The sequence below is a fragment of the Myotis yumanensis genome, unplaced genomic scaffold, assembly GCF_028538775.1.
Source record: "Myotis yumanensis isolate MYYU_CA2020_CCGP unplaced genomic scaffold, mMyoYum1.0.hap1 SCAF_2, whole genome shotgun sequence".
In the NCBI taxonomy this organism is placed as follows: domain Eukaryota; kingdom Metazoa; phylum Chordata; class Mammalia; order Chiroptera; family Vespertilionidae; genus Myotis; species Myotis yumanensis.
The window spans coordinates 77,417,063-77,441,954 of NW_027223753.1; the positions used below are offsets into that span (position 1 = coordinate 77,417,063).

The following is a 24,892-nucleotide window of genomic DNA, read 5'->3' on the forward strand; positions in this document are numbered from 1 at the left end:
CCCGCCTCACTTGCCGGACTCTCAACTGCAACTCTAAGCAACTATTACTATGTTGCAAATAAGAAGCTAAACAAAACCGGCTGTCAGTCAGCCCCGGACCGCAACATTGTATCCATGTTTTCAGCAGCGAGGCCTCAGAGCTAAAGCTGGCCCAGAATAAAAAAAAAAAAAGAAAACAAGGAGCGGTTGGAAGCTTTTAGTCAACTGCCAGCGGGAAAACAGCCCTCAGCCCCTCAGCCAGCCTGGCCAGGCACCCCAGTGGGGACCCCCACCCTGATCCAGGACACCCTTCAGGGCAAACCAGCCGGCCCCTACCAGTGCACCAGGCCTCTATTCTATATAGTAAAAGGGTAATATGCCTCCCAGCACCGGGATCAGCGGAGCAGCGAGGCTCCCGGCACCGGGATCAGCGTGACAGGGGGCAGCGCCCAAACCCCCTGATCAGCCCTGCTCTGTGCCTGATAAGGGGGGAGCTCCCCAATCCCCCGATTGCCCTGCGGCTCTGTGTGTGACAGGGTGCAGCACACCAACCCCCTGATCCGCCCTGCTCTGTGTGTGACAGGGTGTGGCGCCCCAACTCCTCCCCCCCCCACGGGCCCTGCTCTATGTGTGACAGGGTAGAGCCATAACCTCCCCATTGGCCCTGCCCTGAGTGTGACAGGGTGCAGCGCCCCAACCCCCTGATCCACCCTGCTCTGTGTGTGACAGGGGGCAATGCCCCAACTCCCCTATCGGCCCTACTCTGTGAGTGACAGGGGGGAGCTCCTTAACCCCCTGATCGGCCCTGCTCTGTGAGTGACAGGGGGCAGTGCCCCAACCCCCCTGATCGGCCCTGCTCTGTGAGTGACAGGGGGCAGCACCCCAACCCCCTGATCGGCCCTGCTCTGTGCGTGACGGGGGTGGCACCGCAACCTCCCCATTGACCCTGCCTTGAGTGTAACGGGGCGGTGCCCCAACCCCCCAATCAGTCTACCCTGAGCGTGACTGAGGGTGGCATTGCAACCTCCCGATCCGCCCTGCTCTGTGCATGATGGGGCTGTGCCCCAACTCCCCAATCAGCCCTGCTCTGAGCCTGACCAGGGGCTGCACCTAGGGATTGGGCCTGCCCTCTGCCACCCGGGAGCAGGCCTAAGCCAGCAGGTCGTTATCTCCCGGGGGGTCCCAGACTGTGAGAGGGCACAGGCTGGGCTGGGGGACCCCCCCCCCCAACGAGTGCACAAATTTTTGTGCACTGGTCCTCTAGTATATATATATATTAGAGGCCCGATGCATGAAATTTGTGCAAGGGTAGGCCTTCCTTCCCCTGGCTGCTGGCATCACAGTCCCAGCTGCTGGTTTTGCAGCCCAGTCCCCCACCTGCACTTACCTTGGCCTGGCACTGCCTGTGTTCACCACCACATACCCCTGGTTCCTCAGTTCCCCAGTTCTGCGGAGCCCCCCCACCCCCGATTGATCGCCCCACAGAGGGTTGCCTGGGCCTCCCTCTGTGGGGCGATTGCGGAGCCCCCGATTGATTGCTCCGCTGGCCAGCGGCCTGGGCCTCCCTCTGCAGAGTGATCATGGGGTGACGGCGGGGCCCCTGATGAATCGCATTGTGCCCACCTTGGCTGACCTGGTTCCAGTGCATGTCATAGTGTGGTCATCTGAAAGGTCATTCTGCTGTTCACCCATTTGGTTGATTTGCATATTACACTTTTATTATTACAGATAGATGGTTAGTTGGATGCAAGTTCATGTGTCACAATTATTTTCTATAAATATTTTCAATGTATTGTTTCATTGTTATGTGTCCTTTAGTATCTATTGTCTATCAAATTTTTGTATCACTATAGATAATCTATTCTTCCTTCTTTTGGCTTTTAAATTTGTTTTCTTTTTAGTATTCTTTGGTTTCACAATAATGTGTCTAGGTGTGCATTTAGTTTTATTTACTCTGCTCTAGAGTTACTAGACATACATCCTCAGTATAAAGATTTATGTCTTTCATCTTTTCTCAAAATAAAATTTCAGCTGTTATCTTCTTGAATATTTCCTCTCTTTATTCTTTTCTTTTGGAACTTATATTAACCAAGTCTTGGAATTCCTTGTTTTATCTATTATGACTCTTCATTGCTTTTCTTTGTGATATTGTCTTTTATCCTATCAATTTCCTCAGATCCATATTTTAGTTCACAAGTTCTCTCAGCTATTTCTAATCTGTTATCTATTGAGTTTTTAACTTCTGATATTATATGTTTTCATTTGTTTAAGTTCTAATTGGATTATTTCCAATGCCTTATTTTTAGCCTAAGTAGCTTGACAATTAGATTTTATGCCTCTAATTATTTTACTTATTTATGTTTGCTTTCTGAATATTGTTCTATAATCTGAAATCCTTGCAGTTTTAATACAGCTTAGTCTTGCACACGTTGGATTGATTTCCCTTGTGTTTGGTAATTTTTCATGGTGACCTTATCTTTTAGGTGGGATTTATTCTTTCCATGAGAATCCCTTGGTCTGACTTTTGGAAGTGTAGGTGCCCTAGGACTACCAGTAGTTCATGATCAAGCTTTGTATTAATTCTGGACCATGTGGTAATATCTGACCATGATGAAAGTATATTTAGGTTTGTATTTTCAAGAAGACTTTTGTTTGTTTGTTTTACCCAATCTGCCCTGGTCTTTCTTGTCCCTTCCCTATGTCTATTGGTATATTTTCCCCCTTGTATACCCTCCAAGGAGTGAACCTTTAGGAGCTACATTCCCCACCTTTTTAAAAAATCATGTGGATACTAAAATCCAAGTGAACAAGATAGAGCACGCCCATGTACTTCCATTTCTATTTTGAGTCTTATTTTTTAAAATAAGTTTTTTAAAATATATTTTTATTGATTTCAGAGAGGAAGAGAGAGGGAGAGAGAGACAGAAACATCAATGATGAGAGAGAATCATTGACGGACTGCCTCCAGCATGCCTCCTACTGGGGATCAAGCCTGCAACATGAGCATGTGCCCTTGACCAGAATTGAACCTGGAACCCTTCAGTCCACAGGCCAATGTTCTAGCCACTGAGCCAAACTGGCTAGGGCTTTAAATAAGTTTTTAATGATTTTTAGAGAGGAAGGGAGAGAGAGAGAAAGAGAGAGAGAGAGAGAGAGAGAGAGAGAGACCAATGGGAGAGAAACATTTATCCTGCACATCTCCCACTGGGGATCGGGCCCTTAACCTGGGCATGTGCCCTGATCAGCAATCGATTTGGTGACCTCCTGGTTCATGAGTCAATACCCAACTATTGAGCAACACCAGCCAGATGTGTCTTTTTTATTTTTGGCTTCTAGAGCTTACCTTCTAATTCTCGAAAGCTCAGTTAAGCACTCAAAAGGCTTTTTAGTTACCTTTTGCCCACTGTTTCTAAGCGACTGGATTGGGTGAGCTCTCAGACTTATTTGGTCATATTGCTAGAACTGGAAATCCTGCAGTCATTCTTTTGAAATAGATTTCAGAGCACTCTTATGATCTGCAGACTAAATAATCTTATTAGTAAGTAGCCATATATTATGTGCCCAGGTTTGCAGAGGTTCAAATAACAGCACATAGGGACAAGCCACTCAATTTGCCTTCACTTTATGACTTGAAATAGGGTTTTACGAGAATAAAAGGAATAGGACATATATTTTTCCAATGTACACATGCAATGCTGTCACATTATACAGAACCTGTGACATTAAGCAGGCCAAATATAAAAACTCAATATTTGTGCATTTCCCCCTGCATTTGAATAATGAATAATTCTGACTCATAAGAAACAGAATGAGCCTGTCACATTTTAAGCTACACTTTTGGCTGACCCAGGGTTTGGAGAATCCTTGTCTTTCTTTTTCTCCTTCTGTGTACCCTTTCTGAGATAATGTGACATGTGGCTGACAATGATTTAAATAGGACTTAATCCGAACTCATCTTACTCAAACTCTGAGATCCTGGATTTTCTACTTGTGATGGTAACTTGCACACCTGTGGTTCAGGAATGGAGTCTCAGGTGTGTGTTTGGTTGCCTGAAATGCCAAAAGAAGTCAAAAGCTGCTCATTGCACATGTAGAATCATTACCATACAATTTTGTTTTAAAACAGTTCTTAAAATGACTAAGAAATAAGAAATAAGGAGTCATAACAACCAGAAACATTCAACTGTTAGTATGTTAAACATTTGGCATTGTGCAAGGCGGTGTGCTTGTACTGGCCTTCAAGAGGGTCTTCTGTTCAAGCGTCACTCTTGAGTAACAGGTGCTGCCACCTGACCGCTGAAGTGCAGACCATGGTCAGGAAGGCTTCCTGAGAGGCTCTTGTCAATTGGCCATGAAGAGACAAGGCACAGAAATGGAGAAATAAGCATAAAGCTTCTTACTCTGAACAAGAATAGCACCTGTAAGACACTAAACAAGTAGGACGGATATAACCCGTCAATCTAGGGTAAGGCAGCTGCATAGAACCAAGAGGAGACATAGCCAGGTACAAACTCAGAGGCTTCTAACCTTAAAATTACAATCCATTTGTACCTAGCATGGTTAAAAATATGTAACTCACAAAATCCTTGAAGACAAAGACTGTTTAATCTATTTTTGTGTTCTTCCTGTCCAGAAAAATACTTTATGTACAGCAGCAACTTGTTAAGTGTGTTTAATTAAATAAATGGAAAGAAATAGGTGGGTGGAGACAGTGCCCCATTGTACTTAATGTGTTATAGTTCTTAGATCTTACTATCCAATGTCTGTCTGTCTTCGTCCATACTTTCAGAGTTCACTAATTGTTCTATTTTATTATTATCCAATATGTTATATTTTTGTTGTAATGTATTAGCTGTGGAATTGTGGGCAAGTCACTATTTTAATCCTAAATAGTCTAACCAGCTGGCTAATCTGCTTTCACCTTTTACTCTTCTCATAATTATCTGCAACTGGAGGAAATTTTACTATTTTAAATAGATACTACCATCCACTTGGTAGAAGTTACCTGAATTGTAGATAGGACATATTTTAAAACTCAATTCTATAACAGTGACAAATGTACCACATTGATCTAGAACTTGTGTCTTTAAGATGCAGCTTTCATTGCAAGTTAATATAAGGGAATAAAGACTGGCAGGTATGGCCTGAGCACCGACTCAATAATCTGTACAAGGCTTTGTCTATGTGAAAACAATTTAATCTCATACTCAAAGAGTGACACAGAGATATTGATAATGTCACTTCCCCATATTTATGGGACACCCCCTAGTGTTCTCAGTTGGATAGGGGAGTTGCTGGTTCTTCATTTACTGCCTTTCAAGGTGTTTCCGTTGGGAACTAATCGATGTGATATGCATTTTAAGTTGCTTTTCCAATGAAGCAATGGCTTAAACATACTTACCCAAACACTTTTGTCTTGTTTGTGGCAAAGGGCTGGCCAGTGTTTCAGCAGGCACCTATAACAATGAAAAAGAGGTTTTCTTGTTTTTGTTTGTTTTGTTTTGTCTTCTATGAAGATAATTGCTTACTAATCAATCAAGTTCCCATTTTCAACCTCATTTTCACCACAGTGTCCATGACTATATATATTTATGATGTATGTGCAGTTATTCATCCATCTAAGTTCTAGTTACCTATTGATTTTATCCTGTAGTATAAGCAATCTTTTATGATATAAGAATATAAATGTGATTCGACAATGAAGGTAGACATTAAAAAGAAAAAAAACAGATATATCTAAGATCATTTAGAGAAACAAGAGAAATTAAACAGAAACTTGTGAGTAACTGACCACTGTAGCTGAGACTAAATTTGGCTCTGTGTGTTTCACAAAAGACAAAGCAGAATATAGACGTGGCACAAAAACAATATAGAAAACCCAGTGGATTAGGTGTTATTTATTGAATAGTAATCAGGGAGGCTAAAGTTATTTTAGAAGGAAATTACAAAACAAATTCTGAAAGGAATCTATCATTTGGATCTTTATATAAGAGATAGTAGATAGCATGATAAACAATGCATTCAGTTATTTTGAAACAGAGTCCTTCCAAAAATGGAAACTAGTATATCCTATATAATAAAACTCTAATATGCAAATCGACCAAACAGCAGAATGACTGGTGGAACTACTAGTCACGCACTGACCACCAGGGGGCAGACGCTCCTGCGTTGAGCATCTGCCTCTTCCTCCCCCTGAGAGGGAGGTGACTGGCGGTGGCAATCAGGGGGTGGGGCCAGCTGGCAGGCGGTGCCAGGCCGCCAGCCAAAATGGAGGACAGCAGGGGCCCACCGATTGCCCTACCCACTGGTCACCCCACAGATGGCCCTGACTGCTGGCCAGGCCTAGGGACTCTACCCTATAATATTGGGAACAGTCTCTTAGATTTAAAAATTAAAACCTGGCAAGGCTACTCTAACACTGAAAAAACAGGATGATGCAGCAATGACGTGCATGGACTCTGGCTTGCACATTTTGTGGTCAGCCCTGATTCTGACACTTATAACTGTGTGACAAGCCAACTACTTAACTTCTCTCTGCTTCAGTTTTTTCACCCATAAGATGGGGGAAATGGTACTACTGCCTCAGAAGGATCATGTTATTATGTAGTACTTTTTATAATCAGGGCAAAAAAATGTAGCTGCCCATACAACAGCAAGGTGCCTTTCACCTGTTTGAAAGGTATGGTCACTGGTACATGCAGTGTCCTGGATTGTGAGAGAGGCGTCTGACTGCTGGTTTAGGCCCGACATCCTCTGAGGGGTCCCAGATTGCAAGAGGACGCAGGTTGGGCTGAGGACCCTCCCGCCTGTGCACGGATTTCATGCACTGGGCCCTCCACCCTGATCAGGGGCAGGGCCAGTTGGACAACCACCTGTGGCCCCTCCCCCTGATGGGCCACCACCACCCTGATTGGCCCTCCCCTCCTCCTCCTAGTCAGCTCTGCCCCTGATCAGCTCCCCTACTCTGACCAGGGGCAGAGCCGGCCTGCCAACCACCCATGGCCCCTCCTCCAGGCTGCTGGCCCCTGATCAGCCCCTACCCCATTCAGAGGCGGGGCCAGCTGGCCCACTGCCTACAGCCCCTCCCCATGGCTGGCACCACCCCCAATCAGCCCCCACCACCCCAATTGGCCACTGGCCCCTCCCCCAAGCCATCTTCGCCCCCAATCACCCCCTCCCACCAATTGGGGGTGGGGCTGGCTGGCCAACCTTTCATGGCCCCTCCCCTGGCTGCTGACCCTCAATCAGCCCCCCCACCCCATTTGGGGGCGGGGCTGGCCAGCCCACAGCCCCTCCCCACAGCCAGCCTGCCCCCAATCAGTCCCCCTACCCCAATTGTGGGTGGGGCTGCCGGCCAATCACCCTCAGCTTCTCCCCACAGCTGGCCCGGTTCTGATCGGCCCCAATCGGGGTGGCCGGCTGGCCAACCTCCTGCCATCTTCTCCTCCTGACAGGCCTGGCCCCAATCCTCCCTGATTGGGGCTGGGCAGGCCGCAACCCACCTGTGCACGAATTTGTGCACTGGGCCTCTAGTAATAATAATAAGTGAGGATGAATAAACATATAAACATACATACAGCCAAAATTAAACAAGGGTAGTAAATGTTAAAGTAATAGTGATAGCAATAGTGAAATTTTAACTTAAAAATATTGACCAACCAATCAACAAACTGCACACAAATCTGTTATAAAGACACCAAAGAGTATCCTTATACAAAATAAAATGGAAGAACAGTCTTTCAAATGTCCTGTGTATCCTTAGCAGGAAAGCCAAATTTTTTACAGCAGCCAGTATAGAGTGAATCCTATTTTTGGCAGCATGCTGGGTACTTTCTGAGCATTATTTCTAATCCTTGCAACAATAGCAAGAGGGAAAGAGATTTAATTTCATTTTACAGATGATGAGCATTGGCCATTCCTGGTGAATAGTTCTTTTGGGACCTCTAGCAACACTGTAGCTTTCTATCGATAGGTAACACAGTCAAACCCAGAGCTTTCCTTGTACCATTAAACCTAGCAATTGGCATGGACTTCTTTTCTTCTTGTCGGCGCTGATGGGAAAAGAGAGGTTTGCTAACGCCCAGGCCTCACCATGTATACCAGGCATTGGCAAACCAGAGTTCATGGGCCAAATCCCATTCACCTCCTATGTCATATGGCCTGGGAGCTTTTACATTTTTTTCAATGGCTGGAAAATGTCAAAACAAGAATGGTATTATATGATATGTGAAAAGTGTATGAAATTCAACTTGCATGTCCCTAAAAAAATTGTATTGAAACAGATTCAGGCTTACTCATTCACATGTTATTTATGGCTGTTCTGGTGCAACAGTGTCAGTTGAGGAGGTGCAACAGAAACCCAATGGTTTGCAAGGCCTAACATACTTACTCTCTGGTCTTTTACAGAAAAAGTGTGCTGAGGTCTTGTGGTAGACCGTAAATTCTTGGAGGACAGATTAGATTCCCCAGAGTCTAGCACAATATCTACACAGCAAACTCTAAATATAGGTTATGTAAATGGATGAATGAGTAAATAAATAATCTAAAAAGCTTTCAAGAGCTGTCTATTCCAAATTTCCTCTGCAATTTATTTTTGTGCGTTGCTTGCAAGAAATCTTTAACCAGATCTGCCCACTTCAAATTGGTGGAGTTAATGTGATATTATTTTGAACTGAAATATCCCTTGCACATTAATCAATCTTTCACCTTCCACTTGTTTGTCTTGTCATATTCACACCATGTGAATATATTTCCCATTCTTTTACTTGGAGATACTTTTATACAGGTTGCCATTGTGACCATTCATTTATCTTTTCTAGGACAGTGTGATTATATATATATATCAGGAAGACAAGGACAGGGCAAAGATAGGGAGGCTAAAGGTTAGTTAAGGCCTAAATCAAGCTCCTGGGGTAGATGCCAGAGAGGCAGGAGCTCAAAGAGGATCCTAGTAGACTTTAGGTGGAACTTGCGGTGTGGGGTGAGGATTCAGGGTACATGTGTAAAGGAAAAACTATTTTTCTACCTCTCACATTGCTTCTAACACCAAATGTCTGGGTTTTCCACACCAGGCCATTCAGTTTTCTATGGACACAAACTGGGTGTCCTGCAATTCAATTCAATTCTGACAGAACCTGGAGTTAGCACAGTCCCTCAGGTTGGAAGCTCAGTCCCACAAGACTGGTCCCCACTTCAGATGCCAATCAGAAATCTAGACCTCTTATATTTCTGACTGACCACCTATATATTGGGGGGTTCTCATGCTCCCCCTCTCAGGTTTGATAATCTGTTAGAATGGCTCACAGACCTCAGGAGAGCGCTTTACTTAATACTACTGGTGTATTATAAAGGACACAACTCAGGCACAGCCAAATGGAAGAGGCATAGGGCAAGGTACAGCAAGGGGAGCAGGGCTTCTGTGCCCTATTTGGGGGGTGCCAGCCTCCCAGTACCTCATTGGGTTCACCAACCCAGAAGGTCTCACAACCCCAGCCATTTGGAGTGTATATGAGGGTTTCATTATGTGGGTGTTATTTTTTTTTTATTTTTTATTTTTTAAATATATATTTTATTGATTTTTTACAGAGAGGAAGGGAGAGGGATAGAGAGTTAGAAACATCGATTAGAGAGAAACATCGATCAGCTGCCTCCTACACACCCCCTACTGGGGATGTGCCCGCAACCAAGGTACATGCCCTTGACCGGAATTGAACCTGGGACCCTCAGTCCACAGGCCAACGCTCTATCCATTGAGCCAAACCGGTTAGGGCTATGTGGGTGTTATTGATCAAATCATTGGCCACTGGTGACTGAACTCAATCTCCAGCCCCTCTCCCTCCCCAGAGGTCAGGGGTGGGGCTGAAGATTCCAGCCCACTAATCACATGATTGGTTCCTCTAGTACTGCATCCCCACCATCCTCTAATAAGCACCTCATTAGCATAAAGTGTGATGTGTTTGAAAGAGGCTTATCCTATATAATAAAAGCCTAATATACAAATTGTCCCCTCCAGAGTTCAACCAACTGGGAGTTTGACCACTCACTATGACATGTGCTGACCACTAGGGGGCATTGTGGAATGAAGGAAGGCCCTGGACGGCAGCTGGCAGCCAGGGGAAGGAAGGCCCCCGATCGGCCCTGATCGCCAGCTAGGCCTAGGGACCCTACCCGTGCACAAATTTCGTGCACTGGGCCTCTAGTTATGAATAACAAAAGATGCTCCTCTCACCTCTGTACTAAAGAAATTCCAAGGCTTTAAGGAGCTCTGTGCCAGGAACCAGGGACAGAGACCAAATATATATTCCTTATGTCCCGATATGACAATGGGGTGTGGGAAAGATGTGCAAAGGGAGGCAGGGAGCATGGAGGGAAAGCTTTGATCTGTGAGGATTCTGTCAGGCCTGTCCTGTCCTGTGGTCACGATGTTTGAAGGACAGCGGACATAGGTTGTAGGCCTGTGTTTCATCCACCCAGACCACAGACCAGCTGTGTTTTTGCCTCCAGCTTGTCACCTTAGTATGCACTAGAGAACACCTTGTCCACACTTGCAAGTTTGGTTCCAGGAGAGTGACCAAAAGAGCGGGGGTGAGGGTGGGGGGAAGGGAGGTGAAGGGCATGTGAATGAGAGAAGCCCATGATGTTTTCAGCAGGGACATTTTTACCTGAGTTTCTTCTAGTGATTTCAAGTCCTGGTCTGTCTCCCCGAGCTTCCAACCGGCTGTCTGCACTGACGTGCTTTGACGCATTGGTGTACTGTACAGGGGGTGGCTCATTTAATCAGCCGTGGTGCCGCTCTTCACAGAGAGCATGACACATGGGACAGATTTATCGCCAGACTCTGGGCTCTATTTTCCGCTGCACTGTGGAACCCCGGCCCATTAGTGAGAGACGGAGTGATGTTTATGCATGAGGAGAGGCCGTTCGATTGGGCAATTGCAGCCTGCACCACCGGCAGAAGCACAGCTCCCACTTATCAAGCGGGGCTAATAGGGGATCTTCATAGGCACCGCAGAATCAATCCTCCGTACATGGCCCTCTGCTACAAAAATAATTGCTGCTCACCGGTGGTAAAGATCTCAGCCGTGTCAGGGCCTAAATGGTGAGATGGATGTTTTACCACTCCCGGGCTGGGCCAGTTCTCTAAAAAAACCCAAACACTTCCGGCCCGAGAGCGTGATGAGATGTTTTCCAGGTGAAATCTGGAGCTGTGCTGATTTGCTGGTTATGTGGGTGGACCTTTACTCAGTAGCTACCTTTGTCTCTAAAGACTGTAATTAGCTGAAGCAACCAATGCACAGCTTGGGGTCCAGTCTCAGGTTCTGCAATTTAAATGTACACGTAACCATGGACAAGCTATTTCTTCTTTCTGAGCACTGGTGTCTTTAGCTTTAAAATAAGGGAGCTGCGTTCTAAACATTTGCTCATCTATTAAACAGGTATCATGTTATAATGAAAATGTGTTTGGTTTGTGTTTCCATTTTTTTTTCTTCCCTAATAGATTGTGATCACATCTCTGATGTTATTTCAAGAGCCTAGTCCAGTTCTTGGTACATGCAATTTGGGCTCAATATGTATTTTATTTATTAAAAATAAAATTTTGTGATTCTATAACTATAAATAATTTGTGTACTCATTAAACAACAAAGCAATTCCTTGGATGATGCATTCTTCTACTGGCAAAATTTAGAAAAAATTTAATGGGATTCAATGTATTGCATTAGTAGCATTGATATTGTTACCTTATTATAGTATAGTATAGTGTTTTTAATTTAAAAAGACTTATTGAGCACTTACTATTGGCAGGAATAGTCAGAGAATTCAGAGATGAACTTGATTAATAGATTTGGTAGAGATTATCTTGATCTGTGAAGGATTGGTATGCTTGGTGAATAGGCGGAGTAAAAACATAAAATCATTGTAGGTGAGAAGAAAATAAATATGGCTACAAAGTGTGGATAGTATAGACCAGCAAAGTCATGTGTTGATTGCAAACAAAGTTTTAGTTGGAGAATGGAAGGAAACTGGGTTAAGTGTGGGGGCCAAGTGATGAGGGTCTTGCTTGAGACTCAGGTATAAGTTAGACCTACTGCAGTAAAAACAGGGAGCCACAGGAATTAGTGGTCCTTTTAGAAAAACAGAATGTCACAGTGAAAGCTGGCTTAGAGAAAAGATACTTAAAAATGTTTACCTAATTGAGAAAAACAGATGGCATCTGATACTTTTCTGTTTATCAGGAAGCTCAGCTCCCACCCGCTATGAAATAGCTACATTTACATTGATGCTCCAACTTTTGTTAATGAGTTGGATGTTTAGAAAAATTATATTCATTATTCTACCACTTCATCATCTGATGGACTCATCTTTTACTTGCTCCTGGGTTCTCTCTGCATGTGTTCAAGTGTTTGGTTTTTGTGATGGCTACTTTTGTGTCAATTTGACTAGGCTGTGATAGCCAAATGTTTGGTCAAACATCAGTTTGGATGTTGCAGTGAAGTTGGTTTTTAGGTGTTATTGACATTTAATCAGTAGACTTTGAGTAAAGCAGATTACCTTCCTCCAATAAGCTGAGGATCTTAGGAGAAGAGACTGAGGTCTTTGAAGAAGAAGGTATTCCATCTGGAGACTGCTTTGGACTCTGGCTGCAGCATCAACTCCTTCCTGAATCTACAACGTGCCCACCTATTCTGTAGTTTTTGTACTTGTCAACCCCCATAATTGTGTCAACCAATGCATTAAAATAAATCCACACACACACACACACACACACACACACACACACACACACTATTGACTCAGTTTATCTGGAGAAACCTAATCCAGATGTATTTTTATAGGTAAGCTCTGATGCAATACTTTTAAAATCCAGTTGATGAACCAGAAGTCACTGTGCCATATTTCCTGCCTAGGTCCCAATCCCTCTGTTATCTGTGCTCTCAGCCTTCAACTGTGTGGTGAAAGAGAGCATATATTTCATCTACACTGTTATGCTTTTTCATTCCTGGAAGTGAAATTATATTGGATCCTTACTATCATATGGATCAGAAATACCACTATTATGAAAGATGCTCACTTCACTTTGGTACTGAAAGATATTTCAGCCAATTTAGTGCATATTAAAACACCAAAATATAACTGTTAACACAATAGTTTATTTATTATCACCTCCTCCTTCTCTTTCTTTTTTGTTTGTTATTAAAAATATTTTGACTTATTCCTACTCCCTCTTGTTGCCTTCTCCCTTTCACCTCTTTCTAGAACTCACTTTTTCCAGAGATGTAAAAGTAAAATGGATACTGTGTCCAAATGTTCTATGTTTTCTTTATGCCACAGAAAGCTTAATTTAAGTGCAATAAAAATAAAAACACATTTGAAGAGTCTGCTTCAGAGTAATCTTCTGTCTTTTGAAAGTAGTGAAAGCAGATAGTAAGCATACTAAAATAAGAGCTGTCACGCTGTTTATGCCAGCATTTGTAAACACTGGCCAGCTAGTTCTTTTCTACTTAGAGCTATTTTGGCTACAGCCTTTCTTCTCTGTTTTTGACCATATAAACTCATTGCCTTGGATTTTGCTTGGAGCCATGTGCCTGATTACAGATCAAGAGTTACTGCTCGCGAGTAGGATATACTTTGGGATTTTTGCTTGTCAACTGATTAGGTTTTATTTTCCCCACTACACTTTTGCAATGTTGAAGTTAATACCAGTGTATATTCACTGCAAAAAACCCCAACAACCCAAAAAACTAAACAATTTCAGCCATAATTCAATGGCATATAAATAACAATTGTTAGCAGTTATAGTATGTCTTCTTGTAGTGTGTGTGTGTGTGTGTGCGCGCGCGCGCCCGCGCGCACTCCCCTGTATGTGTGAGAAAAGATCTAAATTGCTTTTGGGAAAATAGTAGTCTCACATTTTTTAATACTGATACAATAAAATTTTATCTGATTATGTTCTTACTCATTAGGGTTGAAGTGCAATCAGTTATCTTCAGCATTTTCTCCTTTTCTTAGGCTGTAACAGAATAGCAGTGTTTCTACAATTCAGGAAATTAGGAAGAGCCCTTCAGTTTACTTAGAGCCTGTGTCTCCCAGGTCCCCTCATCCTGTTCCATGTGGGGACCTGCTATGGACCTGGCGATCTGGGGCTTCATGTTCTCTTTCCAGTGGCTCTCCCACACACCCCACTTGGCGGTCCTGCCATCTCCAGCTTATTCTTCAAGCACATTAAAACTTGCCACCTGGACTCTCTCTCTGAAGGTATTTGCAACCTTCTTGTCCTTTTCTCACAATCCTGGGGAATTCCTCTAGTCTTCTAACTGCTGCCTGTCCATCCCCAAATCAGGCGACAGTATCCTTTAACCCTCAGAAATACCCAGCCTTTCTTTTTTCTTATTCATTTGTATCACAACATTTAAAGGCTCATCCAAATAGCTCCATGTCTATGATGGTCAGGTCCCAGGCTCTTGGACCCAGCATAGATCATTTAGGTTTCCAGGAGTAAGAAGGTTCCAGTTGTGACATTTAGCCTCTGGAAATTCATCCCCATGGATGTATAGAAAGCTTCTTCTACATACAGCATAAGATAATAGATTTTAGTTTTCATATACTAGTACTATTGCACTAAATGCCAATGCCTCAACTTGTTTACATAGAAGCAAAACATTATTAGAATAGCATTATAACTATGTTTCTCTCTCTCTCTCTCTCTCTCTCTCTCTCTCTCTCCTCTTTTAACTAACATTATGACTATTTTCTCATGCAACTTTTTTTTTCAATTTGCACTGGGCAAAATAAATGGGTAGATCATCAGGGTATTAGCTGGTATATGTCCAATAAACATGCACTCTTCACCCAGGTTATCACATATGCTTCAGTAAAAATTAACATAAACCCATTTGGTAGAGCACCTAGCCCTACTAGACAATTGGGGAAATACCAAGTTTTCTGTTTCTGAACTCTGCAGGAAGAGTTCAGAGCACTTGTTTTGTACTTTGCTTAATTGACTTTGTTGTGTCTGATTAGTTTAATTATTCACAAACAGAATTTAAACCAAAATAATGTCCATTTCCTTTTCCTCTAATTTTTCCTATTCTATGGTAGCTAAAGACCTCTCGTGGACCTCTCCCCTTTGAGAGTGAAACTTGTTTGCTCTATCCTTGAATCTCACTAGTGCTGTGATGGCCCAAGTTATAGTGTGTCAATTCTGAGTCTAGTTTTTCTGAGGACTAGACGCTGTCATTTTTTCTCTCTTGGGATACCTGCTCTTGGATACTATCCTTTAGAGCCCAGCTCCCATGCTGTGATATGCTCAAGCCACTGAGAGAGGTATTGTGCAGGAATTTCCATCTGATGCTCATCTGAGCTCCCAGCCAACAGCCAGCATCAACAGGAGCCATGGGAGCTATCTTAGTGCTTCTGGGTCAATGGTCCTCAAATAACTATAGGCTTAGCCAATGTCAGAACTGCCTAGTCAACATACAGAATCTCAAACGATAAAAACATCTGTGGTTATAAGTCAATAGCTTTTGAAGTGGTTTGTTATAAAGCAATATGAAAAGGGAAATAAATTATTTGGTCTCAATTGGCTATGAACATAGTTAATTATCTTTACCCTCACACCAAGTCTATTATTGGTTTCCATATAGTGGGGCCATCTTCATAAAAATAATTCTGTTGCATAAATATTTAGAGAACCTACACTGTGCCAGGCAGATTGTTAAGTTTAGCGATAAAACAAAGTCTGAGTCAGCAAGAGGCAGAGAGTTTAGCACAGAAAACATATATAAATGAATAATTACTACCTTGTGATAAATTCTGTTTCAAAGATGGTTTTATTAATTTCACAAATACTTGAGCAGTTATTATCAATACATCCCAGGTATGCAAGACATTGGAATGGATGGAAAAGAAGTTCTTATTCTGTAGGAATTTACCACCTAGTGGGAGAGACAAAATAAAAACAGATATTTTTGCCCAGCTGGTATTGCTCAGTGGTTAAGCATCGGCCTATGCACCAAGAGGTCACTGGTCAGGGCACGTACCTGAATTGCGGGCTAAATCCCCGATGAGGGGTGTGCAGGAGGCAGCCGATTGATGTTTTCTCTCATTGATGTTTCTATCTCTCTCTTCCTTTCCTTCCTTCCCTCTCTTTCTAAAAAAAAATCAATAAAAATATGTTTAAGAACAAACAAAAAACACACAGATATTTTCAATATAATGTGATAAGTGCTAGGACTGAAACATGAAGTGGTTGGTAACTCAGTGATATTATGTGCATATTGCCCAGCACAAAGAATGGGATATAAAAGATGCTCAAAGTATTTCATATTCCATCCTCCTCCTTTGATTGTGTGACAGATTATATAGTCTATAGACAGTTAGAACATCATTTGCCATCCTGCATGCCCTTTGGCCATGTGATCGTAAAGCCCCTCCACCAGAAGGAAGCATCTCATTGCACTCCCTGTGAAACTGGGCTGGTCTTTAGGACTCACTTGTAACCAACAGAATTTGGTTGAAGTGATCCTGCCTGACATCTGAAGCTGGGCCAGAAAAGGCCCAGCTGTGTCAGCCTTGATCTCCTGAAATACTCATTTATCAGTTGCTCCACCTCAGAGGGCTTTTTCTGGACCCAGCTGTGATAAGTCCAAGCCACATCGAGAGACTGTATGCAGGCACACTGGTTGACAGCCCTGGCTGAGCCCAGTGTTTGAGGTCATTCTTCATTCGGGCATCAGACAACTGAATGAAGACGCCTCTAGTTCATTTCAGTTTCTGCCCTGTCTAGTCACCTTCAACCCACTGGAGCCTTCCAGTTGCTTTGGAGCAAAGACAAACCATCCCCACTATGCTCTGTTCAGAATTCTGATCTGTGGAACCCATGACCATAATAAAAAGGTTGCTATTTTATATCACTGAATTTGGAGTGGGTTATTATGCAGCAATAGATAATCAGAACAGATGGGTTCCAAGAAAGAACCAATTTTCAATGAATTATATTACAGTATTTTTTAAAATATATTTTTATTGATTTTAGAGAGAGGAAGGGAGAAGGAAAGAGAGATAGAAACATTGATCAGCTGTCTCCTGCATGCCCCCTACTGGGATGGAGACTGAAACCCAGACATGTGCCCTGACTGTGCCCTCCTGGTTCACGGGCCAAGGATCAACTACTGACCTAAGACACTGACCAGGCTATATTTTTAAATATAATTTATGGTGAAATTCTGGTATTTATGGATGAAGGAAATTCTTTTAGTTAACTTGGGAACTGAGAAAATATTTAGTCACTAATTATTTTCTGAACTCAGGTCACAGGAATTTGGGAGTCAATCCCTGACTGAAATAATTTTCCACATTTAAAAGTTGAGTCTACTTGCTTGAGGAATACTTCACTTCTTCTGATAAGGACTACGTCTCTTCATCTTCAGATTTAGTGCAAATGGAAATGTTGAAGAGACCTGATTTATTTGATATTCATATCATAAATCTGTGAGACACAACCTTTTAGTCAGTGATGAGTGGGAGAATGGCCTAGCATATTCAGAGGCACTGGCTATCTAAAATGTAATATGCTTTCTGGCTTTTAATCACTAATTATCATTTATAGGAAGAAGTTGTCTGTATGAAGAGGAATTGGAGACAATGCAATATTAAACTATAAAGTTTGTCTACTTTAGTCAATTAGTCCTACCACTCATTAACAATTAAACATGTACATTTCTTAGATTGGAAACCTGAAAATTGTGTAAGAAAGATACTCATTTTAATTATGTGAATTGAAAGAGGCAATTTTTTTTTTTTACTATTTTTCTATCTTACAGTAATTGAGAAATCATTAAAAATTGGAATACAGTTCTATTAAACTTAAAGGAGGAAAAAAGAGACTGTGTTAATATCCAAAACATTTCCTTTCTTAGACCGTAGTCTTGACAGATGAGATAATTAAATCTGAGTCTGTGTGGTGGTAAAATAGGTGACACAGAAGGAAAACAAGAAGGTGCAGTAAACGGTTAATTAATGAATGCCAATTATATCTCAGACAGAATTGAATAAATGTCCTAGGAAAGTGAGAGGACTGGTGGTTAAAGGGAAGAAGTGGAGCTAGAGGGGACAAAAGGTATTTAAGCTTACTGTTCCCCCCCGTGCTAACCAGGTGCTGCTGGGCCTAGACCAGGGCAAAAAGAAAAGGAAAGGAAGAAATCTCCTGGGACCATTGTATTTTTGGAATCTGAACATTCAGACAGTGAAAGCTTGCTGTCTGCAGAGAAAGCATATTTCTTGATTCCCAACTTTCTGATTCTTTGCAAATGGGAGGAAGCACAGACTGTAATAGATTCCAGATCCAGGACATCTTTCTGGGTCTCAGACTTGATGGTCTCATCCTCATTCCTTCCTGTTCAATTCTCAGATTTCTCTATCATTTTCTTTCATACCTTCTGCTGGACAGCTAATGCATTTTTGTAAGAACCCCTCAGGTTTTATCTGAGTTACCTAATCACCCATTTTTTAAAAAAGACAAATGTAAAGTTACCTCCATCCCTTGTTCCCTCCAGGTAGTTCCCAGTTGAGCTCTCTCAGTCTTTCTAGATGAAGAAACACATGGCGAGTGTTGCTTGAGGCATGAAAGGTTAAGCCAATTTAGGATTTAGTTTATGCTAAAAGTGGGTTAGAATATATTGAGACTTTTCTATGTAGCTTTTTGGGATATATACACACACCAAAAATAAGCAAATCAAATTTTCTCAGGAATATTTTTATAACAAATTAAGGAAGGTTTTAATTTAATATTAAATTTTGATAATTCTTTTAAAAAATATATATTTATTGATTTCAGAGAGGGAGAGACAGATAGAAACATCAATGATGAGAGAGAATCATTAATTGACTATCTCCTGCACACCCTACACTGGGAATAGAGCCTGTTTCCCAGGCATGTGCCCTGACTGGGAATCAAACCATGACCTCCTGGTTCATAGGTCATCCCTCAACCACTGAGCCACACCAGCCAGACTGGATTTTTCTTGAGGAGATAACACATGTCTAAGTATTGGTATGTGAGCATGCACATTTACAGTATTTTTGTTCCATTAAAAACTTTCTTGAGCTTGCTTGTCAGTTCAGTCACCAAGCTGCACTAAGCTTTGCTAATTTTGTGAAACTTGGAATTGTGTTTTGCCACTTTAGAGATAATCCCTGAAAGCTTCCTTCTTGTAGATGGCAATAAATCATTCTCCCCACTAAAAGCCTCAATGTCATTTGAAATTTATTACAAAGCGCGGGTAGTGGACTTAAAAGCCATTTCATGTGTCTTATTACTTCAATCATCTAATTTATGGGTTTCAGCTGCATTTGTAGTTGGAAAAAGTATTTTCCTTCCCTGATCAATATGAGTCTGGTTTTGCATTCATTCCCACTAACCTCCCTGCCCGATTGTAGCCACTACGTCTCTGAGACTTTATAGCGGCTGCAGTCATTCTCCTGGTTCCATCATTCAATGCAATGCAGGTCTGAAATGGAAAGAAAGTGCCAACCAGGCTGATATAGATGGACTCAGCTTTACCAGCTCTTAGCTGCACTTGTCAAATGATATCTTACTTATTATTAGTTGAGCAATCTTGCCCTAGGAAAGGGGAAACTGTCAAAAGCCCCCCTGTTTAATATGTACATCTTTGTCTTTGTGGAGAGAGTCTGAAGGACGCCAATTACACACAAATGAGGTAAGCTTAAATAATGCACACTTAATACACATAATGGTAAGGATCAGGTACTCTTTATGGCCATATTGGAAGCCTTTTTCCTTCCACAATAAATAATGTCTGTTCCCATATGCCAGTTATTCTCATCCCCATAATGAAAGACAGTATTAATGGATTCACAGACTGAAGAGAAATGTAGAGGAACCCTTCCTTATAGCAGGCTGGGGTTTCATGAGAAAAACACCCACATGGGTGTAATAATGATTGAACCCCTGCAATGTTCAGGCCTAGACCTGTAAAGACCTAGTCTTTGATTTTCATCAGGATCATTAGAAAAACCAACTACTGTATTCTTTGATTTCAATATCAGAAAAATAAGATGAGCAGCCAAATATTCCTATCCTGGATTACCATGAATACATCTAACCCTATTGACCTTAATTTTCAATCCATTTAACCTCATGGGAAAATTCTCTCCTATACAATTGTTATATATATATATATATACATATATATATATATATATATACACACACATATATATATATATATATATATATATATATATACACACACACACATATATATATATAACTGATTTTTTACAGATAGGAGGGGAGAAGGATAGAGAGTTAGAAAATCTATGAGAGAGAAACATCATCGATCAGCTGTCTCCTGCACACCTCCTACTGGGCATGTGCCTGCAACCCAGGTACATGCCCTTGACTGGAATCAAACCTGGGACCTTTCAGTCCGCAGGCTGACGCTCCATCCACTGAGTCAAACCGGCTAGGGCTACAATTCTTAGTCAACACTGGGAGGTGAACAATGTTTTGTCTTTTTCACCCAAATATTCCCTTCTTTGCTCCTCTTTCTTCCCTCCCTAAAGGGGTCTATATGGGTGTCCATCCTCCCCTATTCTTCTGTGACCAAAACTGGTGGGTTGCCTCCAGAATAGTCCTTTCTCTTTCCTTTATTGCTTGCTGGGAGAGCTTACTCCCACCGCAAATGCTGAAAATGCCTCGTATTTGTGTTCTCATCCCTCTTGCATCTATGACATGGGCCTGAAATCCAATCTTTGTAAAAGAGACTAGAGGAGATGTCTAGTAGGGGCTCCTAGAAAACATTTTCCCTAATAAGATAGGCACAGGGGAGGAGCTATACCCTTTCTCATGATATGGTCATGTCCCCTGTGACACCTGGGACCGCTCTAATGTCTTGCTAACATGGAGAATGGCAGAGTGAAAAGATAATAGTACCTGGATTATTGGGAATTAATTGCCCAATACCAGGAACACTTAGGGGGTGGGATCGGCCAGGGAGAGGTCAATGAGGGGAAAAGGAGATACATGTAATACTTTCAACAATAAAGAATTTAAATTAAAGATAAATAAATTAATTAATTAATTTAAAAAGGAAAAACAATGTGCTTTTACAGAGGCAGGTGGTGTTTAGTTAGCAGCTTGGCCAAATACTCTGGAATTTCTAACTCTGAGATGTGTATACTTGTCTCTAAAATTTGAGGGATACTGTTCCTTCTTGTTGGAGCTAAATCAACTCTAAAAGCTGAGAAGTTAAGGCAGGAACTCCATGATTCATATCCATCCGAAGTTTGCTCATTGAAAACAACTGTGGAAACTAAAGGTAAGATTCATACTCTTCAGATGTAGGAACCTCTACTTTTTCTTTTCTTCTTTAGGTGAATTCTCATCCCAATATAAGGAATTCACAATTCCACAATTATTTGAAATGTTAGGAAGCACTTTTTAAAAAGTGAACACTGAGCACAGAAGAGTCTGCATAATAACATAATATAATTAAAATGCTGAACAATTTCACTTATGAATAAATGCAAACATTCAAAATAAAATATAAACAAATGAATCATGCAACACGTTGAGAGAAAAAAATCACCTTGACTATGTTGTGTTCCTGCCAGCAAGCCTATCTAATAAAAGGGCAATATGCAAATTAACCATCACTCCATCACAAAGATGGCGGTGCCCAGTCCTCTCAGCCCCACTGGAGTCCTCCAGTCCGGGGGGGCAGCTGCTGAGAGCAGGCAGGGTGAGCGGCCTGTCAGAATTCTTGCTTCATTGCTGTAACAAGTACAATAAAAGTTGGCTCCAAAACAGCCCGTTTCTTGGTGAGTCCAGGCAGGAGGGGGTCCTGAGAGCTCTTCTGCTGGCTGCTCAGGAAACAGCACTGTTGCTGCTGAGGGAGTCGTTGGGGAGGAGGTGGTAACCACCACTGCAGAGACAGAGCAGAGGAGGTGGGGGAGCCGGAGCAGAGGAGGTGGGGCTGTCTCTGCTCCTGCAGGGGTGGCAGGTGAGCCGCAGTTCAGAAGCCTCCGGGAGTGGTGGCGCCAGGCTATCCAGTGCTGCGTCCAGTCCCTGAAGCATGCCCGCCAGTACTGCAACACCAACTGCCCGCAGCCATCCTGCCAGAAGATGAGGTGGGTTGTGCAGCACACCAAGGGTTGCCAGCACAAGACCAATGGAGGTTGCAGAGTGTACAAGCAGTTCATGGCCCTTTGCTGCTACCATGCCAAACACTACCAAGAAAACACATGCCCCATTCCCTACCACCTCAACATCAAGCAGAAGCTCTGCCAACAGAAAACACAGCACTGCTGGTAGCACATGTAGCTCATGCACCAGCAGATGCCACCATCAGCACCAGCACCGTGCCTCAGCAGAGTCTGCCTTCCCCTCCTTCAGCACCACCCTGGCCCCCCACACTGCATTTCAGCACATCCTGGACACCACAGCCCCCAACTCTGCCCCAGACCTCACCTGTGAGCATGTCACTAGCTGGCTTCTCCAGCATGGCCAGAACTCAGCCCCCCACCACAGTTTTCACTGGGAAGCCCACTAACCAGGTGCCAGCCCCACCGCCCATTGCCCAGGCCCACCTGCAGCAGTGGAGGCGCCCGGCAGATTGCACGTGAGCTGCAGCAGCAGCAGCACCTGTACTGGGTGAGCACCAACAATGGTATGCCCCTGAGGCACAGTGACCCCCGAGAGCCAGATGGCCCCCATGGGCCTGAATGTGACCCAACCAGGTCAGTGGGCCTGCTATTCTGCCCCCCGAGCCCCGGCAGTGGCAACCGTCACCCATCCCCCAGCAACAGTCCATGTGAGGCATGCCCAGACCTGTGATGTCTATGGAGACCCAAGGTGCAGCCACCTCAGAACATCTCTCCAGGTGCCCTGCAGGACCTGCTGTGGACCCTGAAGTCTCCCAGCTCCCCCAGCAGCAGCACATGCTCAACCTCCTCAAGTTAAACCCTCAGCTGATGGCAGCTCTCATCAAATAGCACACATCCAAGTATGTGGCCAGCCAGTCTGGCCTTCAGCTCTAGCCCAGCCTGCTGAATCTGAACGCCATGCAGGCCAGCGGGCCATGACCTGCTTTCCCTCTGCAGCAGCAAGCAATGGGAGGCCTGAACCCCCAGGGTCAGGCCTTGAACATCATGAACCCGGGGTGCAACCCCAACATGGCAAGTATGAACCATGGTACAGAGAGATGCCATGGAGCAGCAGCAGCAACATTGCGAGAGGCATGTCCGACTGTTGGTTGTGGTGGGGTGTCACCTTCCCCTAATCACTGGGTCACCTCCCACCCTTGAGGGCTCCCGGACTGTGAGAAGGGGCAGGCTGGGCTGAGGGACACCCCCTCCAGTGCATGAATTTCATGCACCAGGCCTCCAGTTTAAGAATAGTTCAGCCTTAGCTGGTTTGGCTCAGTGTATAGAGTGTTGGCCTGCAGAAGGGTTCCAGGTTTCATTCTAGTCAAAGGCACTTACCTCAGTTGCAGGCTTGATCCCTGGTTTTGGTTGGGATGCATGGGGAAGGCAACTAATTGATGAGTGTCTCTCTCTCATTGATGTTTCTCTCTCTGTCTCTCCCCGTCCCTTCCACTCTCTCTAAAAATCAATGGAAAAATATCCTTAGGTGAAGATTAACAAAAAAACAAAAGAATAGTTCAAAATTAGTAAATATCTTAAAATAATTCTCATTTTAAACTGGAGAAGAAAAATAACATAGGCATTCCCTACACAAAGAAAAAAGGTATTAGAAAACATTTTGTATCCATTCTTCATAATAAGTTTTTTTTATAAACTAGAAATAATGGGGCTATTCTAGTGTAATAGGAAGCTTTCAGGTGTTAAAGAACAAAAAGGTAAAACTTGAAATTCTCTGAGAAGGAAATATGGTATATGTAAAAAGTAAGAACTTTACTGCCAAAAATATAGATTTGCATTTCAATTCTCCCACCTGCAATGAGTGAGACTTTAGGCATATTACTTTAATCTCTTGGATTTCAGACATTTCATATGAAAAATGGACTACAAGTGCTACCTCAGGAGGATTAATATGATTAAAAACACATGTAAAGCATCTAATATATACTGAATTTTCATAAATGCTTGCTTTGAAAAACAAAACAAAAAAAACTTATATGGGGATTTACCCACTCGAAAGTAGACAGGAAAAAGGAGGAAACATCTGAATATAGATTTAGTGGAAGTCAATACATGTTCAAAATTCCCTCTAAATAATCCAGTGGCATGGATATTTCCTCCTTTTGATACTTCCAGATAAGATCTTCAATGATAAGAAAGTAAAAGTTTCTGATACATCTCAACAGAAAGTTGACTCTTCTTTGCCATTCCTAATGATTCAAAAGAAGATACATATTGTCTGAGGATGTGCCTGCAACCTGTTTACGTGGGGTCCAGGACATTCTCCAGACAATACAACATCATTTGTCTTCCTGCGTTCTCCTTCTCCATCTTTCTGTTTCCCTGGCCTTCTGTTTCCTCAATCAGGCACTCATAATTCGTAGAAGACTGAAGGAGCAGTTAATTTTTTTTCCTTTCTCCCAAAGCTCTCTTCTGAAATTGCAAATTAGTTTCCAAAACATGGCTCTGTAATTTTCCTAAGATTATGACCCTATTTATCTCAATGCAGCAATGAACGGAGGAAGGAGTAGAGACCAGCTCAATCCAGGTGTCCATGTTGAGTTTCTGCATGTTCACATTTTGTGAAACCCAATTATGTGTTTTATGTTTTCAATAGCTTCAATCTCATTTTGCTCAGACACCTTATCACATCAGTAAGTTTCTCAAAGCCAACAGGGATCCAAGAAATTGGGCTTCTGAGAACCCTGAGTCTAAGAAATGTCTTCATTTGACAAAGACATTTAGTCAATTT

The 24,892-nt window shown here is 42.8% G+C and overlaps 1 pseudogene; it reads left to right on the forward strand.

Moving 5' to 3' along the window:
- LOC139002459 (CREB-binding protein-like) overlaps window positions 1-24,892 on the forward strand; it is a 76,137-nt pseudogene that overhangs the window by 37,418 nt on the left and 13,827 nt on the right.